The sequence below is a fragment of the Coturnix japonica genome, chromosome 4 (assembly GCF_054131305.1).
Source record: "Coturnix japonica strain WE chromosome 4, WE-NBRP24, whole genome shotgun sequence".
Lineage (NCBI taxonomy): Eukaryota > Metazoa > Chordata > Aves > Galliformes > Phasianidae > Coturnix > Coturnix japonica.
Window position 1 is genome coordinate 15,733,176 of NC_140666.1, and position 13,561 is coordinate 15,746,736.

Sequence of the window (13,561 nt, forward strand, 5' to 3'; positions counted from 1 at the left end):
TCTATTGTTTCAGAGGAATCCTTTGTCTGTTCTAAATTCTACGAAAACCTGCTTAATTCCTATAGAACTGGTACTCAGCTCATCTCGTGACTGCGGTGCTCTCTACAGGTGCTTAAGGAACTGTCTTTTGACAGGTGGAACCTCATTAGATAAGAGCTATCCCTTATTTCCTTACAGATAACCAAGTTGTCTTAAGAATCAAAGCTCAAGGAGTTTTATTTCAATCCAAATTAATATTTTTCCCTTGGATAGATCTCTCTTGGATTCTATGGGTTGAAATTTTAACATGTTTCAGTTTAAATTATAAGACTCCCATTAGCTTGTTTTTTAAGAACATAAATGAAACTGTCAAGATCTGCACTTTATTCTGCATAAATTGTAATGATCACAGATGTTCGTTTAATAACCTCAGTCACTAGCCAGAGATGTCTTTAAAAATAAAAATAAAAAAGATATCTGATTATTTTAAAATGTCCCATGTGCTCTATAAATGTACTTAAAGATAGTCTTGCAAATTTATTCTCTAAGCAGATATTTTTCTGTTTATGAAGTTCAGAGGAGTAGAATTTGAGAAAAATCAATTCATAAATATATTAAAATATATTTCTATCATTTATTCAAATGTTTATATCTTTGTAAAACACTCGTTAAAGTGGCAGTTAGGCCGCTCTATGAATATTTGTGGATAGAAGAATGGCTCCCATCAGCCTACTCTTGATATTTCTATGAAAATGCGTTTCAGAAGATTTAACAGTTCTTGAATCTATGCTGTTTGTGGAAGTATGCCTCATTCTGCCTGCTTGCCTTGCTTCTCCCTTTGTTGCTTTCTCACATATACACAGAAAAAGTACTTCTATTAATTAAACCATTAAGAAATTTGTCTTAACACTTCAGTCTTGTTCTCCACTCTTCTTATTTTCAGGTGCAGAAAGAAACAAGCTAGAATTTCTTGACATTTCTTTTGGTGTACTGTTATATCCCATAGAAAGCAAAAATTGGCTTCTTTGGAACAATGTTCCAGAAAATAAAACAGAAAACCTTAATAAACAGATTTTGTTATCTTTATGTTTACCATAGATACTCTCTTGTGGCCACACTGTAAAAATTAGTTATAAATGAAATGCTTTTTTTACTCTGATAGCAAGTGTGTGAAAAAACTGATGTTTACCAAGTCCATTGAACAGGGCCCTGAGATCCCTACCAGGTGTATCTCTTTATACCTGCTGGGAGTATATTTGAAGTATTACAATGTGGTAATTTAGCAGACTTCAGAGATAAAAAAGGAAATGATGGAGGTGCTTAGCTACGGGTCACATTAGTTTCAGCACTAGACAGATGTACCAACCATGATCCCTGGGGTCGCAAAGAATTGAGTTATGGAACCCAGATGTCCCCGTGGTGCAAACTGGCACAATGTGAACAGCCAAAAGCAAAAGGTGAGTGATGAATTTTACAGAGGGGTAGTGGTTTATCTGAAAGATCTGTCAAACAGTGCAGACCTAAAAGGGACAACGCAGCCGTGCTTTATACTCTGGCATACTTTCCAGTTTTGTCAGCCAAGGTCTCTATGAACCCGTCCGAGCACTTTGGATGCAGTGATCCTATCTCGTGGAGCTGGATAGTCCTTCACAAGTCCTTTCAGCTGTGCTTCCTTTTGAATAACAAAGCCAAGAACCTCCAGCAGCTTCTCAGTTTGGTGGCACTTCTGACTGACTGCCCCTTTGGCAGCATCCTCCCATGCCCTCTGAATGCAGGGAACAGCTTTGCACTTCTACTTGGTCTTCTCATTTCTGGATGAGATCACTGAATAGCCACCAGCTGGTTGGTGGAGAAGTGACTGATGGTCATCTACCTTCTATATTCATGTTCTCACGGTGTGCTAGGAAACTTTAATTTATGTCCTGTACTAAAAAGTTGCGAACCTTGACATGAACTTTAACCAGGAAGACTAGTATTTTCCCTCTTTATCTGTCAGACAGTGAATGTAGATCTTGAACTGCTTAAAAAGCATAAAAATTATTTGAAATGTCACCATACTAAGATACTAGTCTTCCCTGTTTACTGCTTAGTTACCAATTTGAGTTTTTGCATCTTTTTTAGATCAGTTAATCTGAATAAGACTTAAGCGTTCCCAATGGCTAGCTAAATTGCTTACAGGGTACTTATGTGAATAAAGAATAAAATTGTATTTCAGAACAACACGCTTAGACTAAAAGGGCTCAAATTATCAATATGATGAAAATTACTCAAAGAAAGCAATTAAAACTCAAATCCATGGCTAAATTGCTATTGGTTTTAAGTACAGTGAATCCAATTACACATTATATTATAGTTTAGTATATGATCTTGGATACAGTAGCAGAGTGTCTTGTCAATATAATGTCAATATAGAACTGGAGAAACAAATCTATCATCACACTGAAGTAATTTGCAAATCCCTTTCAGCATTCTTACCAGCCAGTAAATGGTCAAAAAAGGTGGATATGATCTAGGATCTGCATATGCAGTGTGCAATTTTACATGCATTTTGCATATTTTTCCTTATAAAGACAAAATATAAAATTTACATACACAGTTTTCTGTGGGTTTTTTTTTTTTTTTTTTGTTTGTTTGTTTTTTTTATGGGACTGCATTCTAATTAAAGGAAGTTATTTTGTAGGGGGAAAAATCACTGTGGTTTTTTTCTCGCTACAGGACATAAATCACATTGTCACCAATGTCCTTGTACACATTTAATGACCTTGAGCTTTTCAGAATTGGAAATGCCATTAAACACAGGGACCTGAAGTGAATGATTTCAAATGGCCTTCTGTATTTAACAACAGAGTTATTAGTAAGCTTGCTGTTGGGCTGGGTTCTATTTGTTAGCTTTATCTTCTTCCGCAGTCCGTACTTCAGTTCAGACTTCAGAATTTAGTTCTTTTATTAGTTCTGTTTCCAAAGGCTTTTTCATAAAGAAACCTTACAGCAGCAGAGTTCGTTTATGTTCATTTCTCATGGAAGCTAAATTCCATGTTAGCAGTGCTACCATGCAAGTTGGTGATGGCAGTACTTGAAATTTAGATGCTTATGTTTGTATGTAGTTGAACATACTGGGACAAGAAAAGAATCTGCAGGAATTTCATGCAATATCCAAATAAATTTGGAATTTTTAATGTATGAAATTATTTTGTAACTTAGTCATATCATGATAAATGCCAGTAATTTTCATTTAAATTGTGATGACACAGAGAATTAGAGAATCTGGAACAGATGTTATAACATGTCTTTTCACCAGTCTATAAGCTAGGTTAAAACTGCTGTGTGCGTCATTTTAAAGTTGGTGTGGCAATTTAAGAATGTAACAAAAAATAGCAGCACTGTGCATAGATGATGGCTTCATGGCAAAAACAAAGTGGAAATTTGTATAACATGAGCCTCTGAGAGAGAAACTCTTTTTGATAAATTATGAAATCATATTTAGCAAACACAGATGCCTAATATTTTTGTTTAAGCAGTAATGTGTTATCAGAATCCTTGCATTACTTTTACAGTCTTGCATAAGAAATTTCTACAGTAATGGAACAGATTATTTGCATGTTACGCCAAATAACTGATTATGTTTACTTGCTTGTAGTTCATATTTTATGATCTAAAAAACTGTTTTGATACATGATAAAACACTGAATTATTTACCCTGACTTGTTTGATACTACCTTTTGATTTTTAGGGTGTATGAGAGACTGTAGATATGAATAGAACATTAAGCAATAAACAGAAGCAAGAGATGCAGCTGCTTTTCCATAAACAGGGCAGCTAATGCAGGTAGCTGTAGGTGAGTCTTCTTCATTCCTGTAGGTAGACACAGTGCACTTATTTCACGGAACAAAATAAGCAGTAAAACTGGAGCAGTATTTCATTTATTCAACTTCTCTCCAGAAAATATATTAATGAAAAAATGTCTCTTTCTGCTGGTTATATTGCAGATGATTCCTTGGTACTGTTTCACATCTGCCAGGTCTATTTTCTGTTTTCTTTTAGCTCGATGTTGATACTACCAATCTCTTAACCTGCATTTATACTACGTCTTTCCTCAATAATTATATGTCCTATTCACATCAGCTGGAGTGATACATCTGTGTCTTGGGTAAATGCAGCTTGCCCTTCTTATATTTAAGGGGAAGGTGTATGCAAGTATAGCTGCACAAAATGATCTGTGCTGTTGAATAGAAACCTACTGTGGTATGAGAGATAAATGTACCTATTTAAGAGACATCATCTCTTTCAAAGAAGCGTTTCTCTGCTGGTAAACAAAATTAACATTTTAAAGAACTCCTCTTTTCCTCTTTGTAAAGTGCTTTGCTTGGTTATGCTTATATTTAAAGATTATATATATATATATATATAATGCAATTTGTTCCCTATATTGTGCTATTTTTGTGCAATTATTTCTACATTTCTGCATATGGTCCACATTTCTAGAAAATACAGTAATGGAAAAGTACAATTTACAATATTTAAAAAAATGTTGCTTCATGGAAGCAACAAGAGCAAAAATGGTGAACTTTCTATCCTGTTATTTGGAGAATCGGAAATAGCATCCAAAACGTATTTCTTGAATGGCTGATGTTATCAGTTACTGTTATCTACTTGAACTCTGAATTTAGCAGTGCATTTTGTGGTTTGACTTTCCTTCAAAAAAAGTTTATTCTACCACTATTCTGATTATTTTCATACCATTCTGTGGCCAGTCTATATGAGATTGCAAGAATAGTTTACACATAGTTTAAGTAAGACCTAATTCTGTAATTCTGAGATTCTTTTTAGTGATATGTGTGGGTGGCTCCAAAAGTACTACCTCGTGTTTTATTATATTGGCCCACAATATCAGAGGCAGACGTTGGTGATACGGCAGTAGATGTTGAACATTCCCACCAATATTCTATTAAGCTTTGTTGAGTAGCAACAGATGGCAGCGGAGGAGCAGTCTGACAGAATGGCATCTGACGTGTATGAAGCAAAGGTATATCACTGACATGACAAAAAAGTAGCATCCATTGACAATTAGTAGTAATTGCTGAACATTTGTGTAGACTAAACAATGTATATGAGAACAATGAGGTAGTGGGTGCTGAGTTTCATCAGTGGAGACTGTGACACAAAAGACAAGCCACATTCCAGATGGCCATGCTGATTTTGACGAATGTGGCATGCAGACTCTTGTTCATCAGTGGCAAAAATGCATAGCTAATAGTGGTGACTGTGTTTTGTAGCTGATAATTTGCTTTGTCAAATGATATTACTGTGCTTTTCGTATCTGCTCTGGTTTCCATGGAAATAAATAGGAGTTATTACTTTTGGAGCAACATACATGTGTTAAATATATTGGCCTAGGGGCTTTTTATTTAACCTTGTACAAAATAGCATCCGATTTTTACTTTTTTTTTAGTAGCTTTTCTAGGTAACACAGCGTCTAGATGATTAATCATTCTGTAAATCTTACATAGTTTTGTCTGGACATACTCCTGACATTGGAACAGTTCTGCAGTAAGTGGTGTTGATGTTCTGGCTTGTCTGCCTAACAAAGGAAATGAATAGTAATACTTAGAGTACTCTGCTGACATGCTTTTACAGTAATAACTGGGTGGACATCTCTCCATATATTTCAAATCCAATCATTTTGCATTTGAGTAGAATTACAGAATAAAGATAACTAACCTATATAGACTTAGTGTATTAGGTTTATATTAGGTTTTTGAGACACAGTAAATGGGGAAAAATGTGTTACTGGTAGCATGCGAAAGACAAGACATTTCTTCTCTGTGAAGAAAACAAACTTTAAGAGATGTCTTTGCAGTTGTGGCAACAAAATAAATCAATGCCTTATTTTGATTGTCTGCCTTGTTTTCATTAGTTCTGTATAGGCTTTTTGAATCTTGATTTTGACACTGAATTTGATTTTCCTCCAGTATGGAAAAAATTGATTTATTGTAGAATGAATTTATTTTCTTTTCACCTGGTTTACACAATGAAACCTGGGTAAATTGGATTTCACTTTTAGCTCAGTGAGAGGACCAAATCAGTGAGCACCTCTATTCTTAATGGACATGAATACATCTCCTGATACCCATTTCATTTCCTCTCTATATTTTTTTTTTTCCACTGGTTTTCTCCTCATTACTTAGACTCCCACAGCAAAGTCTGAAAAATAATACCTGTGGGCTGTGAGTTGTGCAGGTATTCCAAGTTGAAACAGAACTCCTCAATATGTGTAGGGCAGACTGTACAGAAAGTAGAACAGGATTTTGGCATCCACAAATCAACCCAATTGTGAAAAACAGTTCCTTGCATGAAGTGCTAGTCCTTTTGGCTCATTAAAATAATGTAAAGACAGGTCTTTACAGGATGTGTTTGCAGTTGTTTTGCTTGTAACAATGACTTAAAAAAAAAAAAGAAAGAAAGAAAAAGGAAACTAATGTAGACTCTGACCCATCTGCACTACTGAAATTAAAAGCCAATTTGTTCTTGCTTTAATGTGTAGTCTCTTGGAATCATGTTTCTTGGCAACAGTAATAGGTTGGCCTTTAGACTTTGCTTCTGAAGTTGCTGGAATCACATTTCCTTTGTGTGCATCCACTAACATGTCATATGTCTTCTAATACGCTGCTCTGTAGATCTGCACAAAACGAATGAATGTTTTTTAAGCGTGTGGTGCTGCTGGAGCTTTTGCATGTCAGGTAAGTGAGAAGTCTGTTTTAAGGTACTAAGAACAGCAAAACTGAAGGCAGGCACTCTCAGAGTGTTTTGTTGTTGTTTTTTGCAGATAAATGAAAGTAGCAAGCATATTCTATGACTTTTTGTTATGGCCTTCAACTTTTCATAAATTTCTTCTGGTACCCAGCTCAAATTATTTCAAAACTGTCTTAATTGTACTTAATATTAACACATTTTTTCCTTTGATGTTTAATGTACCACTGCTATTTAAACATTGACCTCTGCCATGTGTAGTCGCAAATTGGCAGCTATGTGATAATTAAAGAGTGTTGTGTGGATGTTCAAATAGTTCAGAGAGAGCCTGCTAGATTACATTGTTATTCCCTGCAGTCCTCCAAAACTGTAAATATTTAGTTGGCAGTAAAAGCCAAAACAAAGATTAAGAGAATTTGCTGTCCTAAATCTCCTGACGGGTGTAGTCCTACCATTCTGGTAGCTGATCAAGCAGAGCAGTCCCAGCCAGAAACAGGATGATTTGTCAGTATTTACATCCCCAGTGATCTGTTATATACAACTCTAATTAAAAATAATCCCAACCTATCCAAAAAGCTTTTGTCAGTTGCTAAATATTCACAAATACATTTAGATGTCCACTCTTGCCAGCTGAGTCCTACAATAAAAGAGACTACAGGGGATGATTTGCCTAAAGGTAAATTTTCTCCCCCCAAAAAAAGGACTGAAGTGTGAGGCTAATTAGTCAGCTCAGTTCTGCATTTGCTCCTTCTGTCTGCCACACGCAAACCACATTCTGTGTGACCAGATCATTTCACCTCTTTTCATAAAAGCTTTGATACAAGTTTTGATCCCTGGTCTCAGTTGAGAAATCTGCTTTCTTTAAAACCCAAAGTGGGTATACAGCCGTGTGTGGCATGCAACCAAAATCCTTTCTATAACACAGAGCTAAGTAACTGGGCTGGATTTCAAGGGCTTCCAAAGGGACGGTAGAAGGTGCCAATGACTGAGGATTAGTGAGTTGTCTAACATTTGATAGCCAAATAGCTATCTGTGGTACATTATGAAGTGCTGATGCTCTCTGGTGTGATCAAATGCAAGTTGCATTGCCATCCTGCGCCTGATCCCTGCCCTCTCCCTTTAATTTAATGAGAAGTGCAAAAACTTCAGCAGGCACAGGGAGGTGTGTGGGCACCTCTGTCTGTCTGTGATCCACATGTATATAATCTTTTCCTTATGTTGCATCTCCATGACTGCCTGATTTTTCATCATACATTAATCAGACTAAACTGCCTGTGAGTTCATTTCTTGATAATAAAATTTCTGCTTGACTTCACAATATTGCAGTTGTTGAGCGTGTGCAGACATGCTATTTCACTTGAAAGTGAAACACTTTTTGGAATAACAAATATTTGAGGGGAGGAGATTAAACAATATAAGATTTTCTTGTACAGAATCAACATTGTCGAATAATAGTACTTTACATTTTATACTGTTTACAGATGCATTATGAATGAAATGCAGGATGATCCTTGTTTTATGACTAAAATATTAGTAAATAATCTTATTTAGTAGACTGAAAAACACAGATACAGTAACATCCTGGTCCCACAATATGCAGAAAAGGTTATCAACATTCCTTTATTAACATGAAAAGGTAAAAAAAAGCCTGGATGTAGACTTGTCTGGATGATGCAGAGCGTCATGTCTAGAAGGGTATTTCTGTCTTATAGCAAGGAAGTAAAAGCTATGTTTATCATAAGCTGTATCCTGGTTTACTTCCTTAGATACTGCTTCTACTTAAATTGTTTGATTTAGTATGTGTGTGCAGGTTCTGAGAGTGTTTCTGTCAATGCAGAGTCACACCAGATCTTTAGCTTTGAAGGCTTCTTGTGAGGCCAGTGCTTGCTTCATGATGGAGCTGAAACTTACCTAGGCATTCCATAGCTCTGACCATTGAGATAAAGCTTTCTGGGGATGGGAAATGTCTGAATTTTTGTTAGGAGAAAGAAGGAGTGTGAGGATGAAGCTTAGGGGAAGATGAAGTAGTACTTCAGGGGTAGTGACCCTGACACTCATCTAAAAGTGATGTGGAGCAGGGATGTGTGCATGGGAAAGATGGCGTGTGCATGCATTCATGGACCACTTGTTTGTGAGGGTTTTATGCTGAGCTGAATGAATGAAATAACTGTTTGTCTGTGGGCATCTCACTGAGGAATTCTGATGCAGTGTTCTCTGTGCTCATACCTGAGCTTTTCACAGTCTATGAATTTCTTCATGTGTGTTAGTAAAGCTCTTTCTTCTTTGCAGCTGAAGGCATAATCAGAGGTGAGAACTTAAGACTCAGCTTATTTTTTTCTTTTAATTTCCCTTCAGATGTTTTTACTAAGAGGTATAAAATGATCTCATCAAGCTATATATCAGATATTTAAGGTTTGTAGCCTGAAGAAAGGTGTCTGTTTGCATCACAGAAAGGTTAGGTTTACCTCAAAAAAATACAGGTTTATCCCAGAAACAACCTTTAAATTTCAGCAGACAGCTCTGCCTTAACACGTGATGATATTCTGGGGGGAGGATCATAAGGATGAAAACATTTGGCTTTGTGGTTTTTTTTTGGTTTTTTTTTTTTTTACATGTCACACTTTAATTCTTAATGCCCATGAGAAAAATATATATAGAAAAAAAGGAATTAAATCAAAGGCACAAGATGCCAAATTCATTTTAATAAGAGTTCACTGAAAGCCTGAAGGTGACAAACTTCAGGAAGTGTTAGGGAATATGTGCAAGCAAAAGGAAACTTGTGACTTCAATAAAGAAATCTCAGCGACATGCCCTCCGAGGACTCTCTAACAGCTTCTCCAAAGATTCATACCATTATGTGGCTTCAGCAGAGGCATACAGTACAGACAGCTGTGTGACAGTCATGTGCTGGATTCCCAATGAGCTTTCCATACAGACTTTTCTTAGTGACTGCTGTATGTTTGTTAGCCTGGCACTGCAGCTGACTCAAGCTGTGCATGAGGGAGAAAAAAAAATCCTGTCCTGCAGTTCTGCTGGTGTTAGATTGCATGGAAAGAGAGATTTTTGGCATGTGTAGCTGTCAGCTCACCACATGGGAAACATTCATGCACTGATGCACATTGTATGAAGGTTAATGTAAAAACTCCATGCTGAATAGCAAAGTTGAAGTCTGGTGGAAAACCTTAGGGCTTGCTGTTGTTTGATGAGGCTGATGTGGATAGACTAATGCTAAAAGACTGTGCTGGGGGTGGAGAGTGCTGCATGTAATATATAGTCTCTTTGGAACACAAGAGTCAGCCTGCCTCTCCATACCAGTTGATACAGGCGATCATTTAAATCAGCTAGAAACATTTATGAAAGAATAGCTGGAAACAAGAAATTGAACACTCATTTCAAAAGAATTTGTGCCCATTACTAGAGCTTCGTTGTCAAATAGTTCTTACATTTAAAAATCCATGTTTGGTAAGCAAAAATGTTAGAGCTTCTCAGGGGACTCTGAGCATGGAAGATCTGTAGTAACGGGGTTATACTCAGCCTCAAATGCTTTTATCTGTTTTCAGACTGAGATTTGACTAAATGAAAGTCTTCACTTGCCTACTTCTTCCATTTGAAAACTAGAATATTAAAAAAAAAAAAAAAAAAAAAGTGAGTATAATCCTTTATATCTAACCAAAGCCTTCAAAAGATCAAATGTACTTCCCAAAATAAAGATAAAACAGAATGTTAGTTTGTGAAGCCTTAAATCATTCTGTATTTCAACCACTTAAAATACTTCAAACACATACACAATCAGGACAAAAAAACTGGCTCAGAAATTATGAGCAAATTGCAGCTCTTCAAGTCATCCTATACCTTTTTTAAAAATCTTTTCCAACCCCGGTTACATTTAAATAATAAGAGCTCTTCCTTGTTTTGGAAATCATTGTTTTTGTGTCTGTTTTGAAACCATTTATCTTGGCTGTTAAACTGAATGGGCTAATAATTATAGGGTTTCAGAGTTGCATAACTTTCCTAGTCATCCTTAGCTGCAGAAATGTTTTTGGGTATATCTTTTCTGCATGAAATTCCTAACTAGAACTTCACAAAGTTTGGGCAGATGCCATCTACTGATACACACAGGATTCATAACTTAAGTTTTTCTCAGAGGTAGACATATGATATCTACTGAATGAGTACTTCTCAGGTTGTTTGCTGTTTGGTTTAGAGAGTTTCTGAATCCCTGTGATAGAAAAGCAATTTCCCTGGAAAAGCTATGCAGTAGCTTTTCTTTCATATTCTGTGAAATATATAACTGTACAGCTGTGAATTCAGTCTGAGAGGTGTAAAAAAGAAGTGAGGATCATTATTTAGTGGAAGAGGAGTTTATTAGGCAGAGTGCAGTTGTGCTGGTGGGTGAAGTGCCATAGATTCCTATTAACTATTTAAAAGCTGTCTACAACAACAGACACCTTATAAATTAATAGATATTCTCAAAACACAAAGTGACTGCAGAGAAAATGTATATAAGAGGGCATGTTTAAATATCCAATTTAGTAACTGCTATTTAATATTAGTTAGCAGAGTTGTGGTTTTTCTAAGTAGCTGAGAGATGTGTTTTTGTGTAAAACATTAGAGATGATCCGCTTCCAAGGTCCGTTCAGCAGCACATTTTACTAAATGATGAGTGTCTATTATAAAACTCAGACTTAAATTATTAAAATGAAGAATCCATCGCTATGAAGGGGAAGATGCAGCTACAGAATGAATGGATAGTGTAAGTGGCTGATGTAGATGGGATGACCTGATTGAGAACACATGTGCTGCACCTGGCAGTGCTAAAGAAGAGATGACAGACAGTAATTCCCGCCTGTTATTTAAGGTTAAAAGTAGGGACATTATATTGTCAATAATTAATTACAGCTTTATTGAGAAGTTAATTATTATAGCCTCTCTGGGTGCAGAAGGCTGCATGAATCTTCCCTGCTCATGTTTAGTAACTGGGATGCAGTTTAGTATTCTCATCCTGATGCAGAGCAGAATGGAAGGTCCCGCCTTGTAAACAGAAGTGCTGATACCTTCCTGCACCCTGCATTAAAATAAATACTCTGCTTAGTTCCAGTGACTACTTCCTTGGGGAAAAGGAAAGGACTACTCTCATCAGGAAAAGCTGGAGTAGAGCAAAATACATTTCTGTCAGTGCGAGTTTTAAATGGTTCTCAGTGTAAGAAAAAGATTAAAAGAATCTGTGCATGTGAACAAACTGGGGAAGTACTGAAACTGGGACACTTCAGATGGATGGAGTTTCTAAAAACATATCCTAATCTCTTAGGAGGCAAAAAGTACCTGAGGGAAAAGTAGACTCAAGGCAATGCATATTTTGAAAAATCAGAAAATTATTCTTGTATAAGAAGTGCACTCAGTCACTTCTGCAAGGGTGAAGCAGCTTTAATAGTAAGAACATGGTTAAAAACACTAAAGCAATTTGAGAGTAATACATCTCCCATTTGTAATAAAAGCAGTACCAAGTTGCTGCTTGGCTATGTGTCAACTTGTCTGGAAAGATCTGATTTACATTTGTGCTCCAGATCCAATATGTTGTACTGTGTTGGGTTTCATCAGCCCCAGTCACCTTATACCTCACAGAACACAAGAAGTGCAGAATGGAGCCTGGTATCATTCATATGTAGTGTGATTTTGATATGTTTTTAGTTTGGGGTTTTTATTTGAAGTTCTTAACAGATTTGCAAATCGATAACTTCCTCACCTTTTGAATCCATCAGTTTAATCCATCAGACCTGAGTTTCAAATGTCACGAGTTAAAATCTTCTGTGGACTGTTAAAAATGTGAATATTTAAATGAAAATAAAAGAGAGCTCCTAGTTTAACTTTTGAAGTGGCCACAGTGGATTTTAGCACAATTTGATAAAGCATTTCTATTGACTATTTCTGAATTAGGTAGCTGCTCTTAATGTTTTAATTTAATGAGAATAATAGTGAATGGTTAATTCAAGTTCCAGAGTGGTTGGTACTTTATAGACTCCCACTTGTGCTCATTTATGTAGATATAAAGACTCCCAGTGAATGGATCATTCTTCCTATTTTACTTTTTCGGTTTTACTTTCAAGCTATAATTTTCTGGCTATGAGTCTTTCAAAAGTTGAATTTATTTGATTGATTTATTTATTTGTATGAAATTAACTTTTGGGGAAAAAATGTGCTTGTTTTTCAGAAAGATCATTTGGCAGGAGATTGAATACCTCAGATCTTAAAATGTAACAGGAGACAATGAATCAGGTAGTGAAATTTTTTGTGCATAATAATACAGTATTAAGGCACTTGTTTCTCTCTAAGTGACAACAGAAAGCTAAAATAGGTATGTTTAAATTTCCAACAGAAAACCTGACAAGTTAAATTTTGAAAGCCCCGTTTTAGAGGGAAAGCAAAAGTTTTCTTGAAACCAGTTTTCCTAGGGAGACGTGAGTCCTCTAAACACAATGAAACACCTGCACTTGCTAGGAGAGTAAAACTGCGTTAAAGATGCTAGACTAATTTGGTAGGGAAATTTAGCTGTTTTGTTTGTTGTGATGCATCAAATTAGACTAAGCTAAACACAAACCTAGTCCATTTGTTTCTTTTGGCTGTTTTTTTGTTTGTTTGTTTTTGTTTTCCTCGATGCCTTTTCCAAACTTGGAATAGAAGCACTTGACTTTAGTAAAGTTGATGAGTTGCTTCATTACAGGTGTCCGAAAAGGGCAAGTTCCTCTGTGACTAGCTGTACTTACATCCTGACCTAAGAATACAGCGATTGTGCTCCTCTGCTTTCACCAAGAGAGAAGCAGCCAGACTAAGGCTGTAA

At 36.2% G+C, this 13,561-nt stretch overlaps 1 long non-coding RNA gene across 4 annotated transcripts in view; it reads left to right on the forward strand.

The window, feature by feature from the left end:
• The window catches only part of LOC107312659 (uncharacterized), a 247,081-nt gene that overhangs the window by 154,539 nt on the left and 78,981 nt on the right, over positions 1-13,561 (forward strand). The window contains exon 1 of one of the 4 annotated variants that reach the window (XR_014945153.1): positions 6,605-6,716. The exons of the other annotated variants lie outside the window; for them this stretch is intronic. This is a non-coding gene — a long non-coding RNA (uncharacterized LOC107312659). Of the gene's footprint in view, positions 1-6,604; positions 6,717-13,561 lie in introns of those variants that run through there. 4 annotated transcript variants of the gene reach the window in all.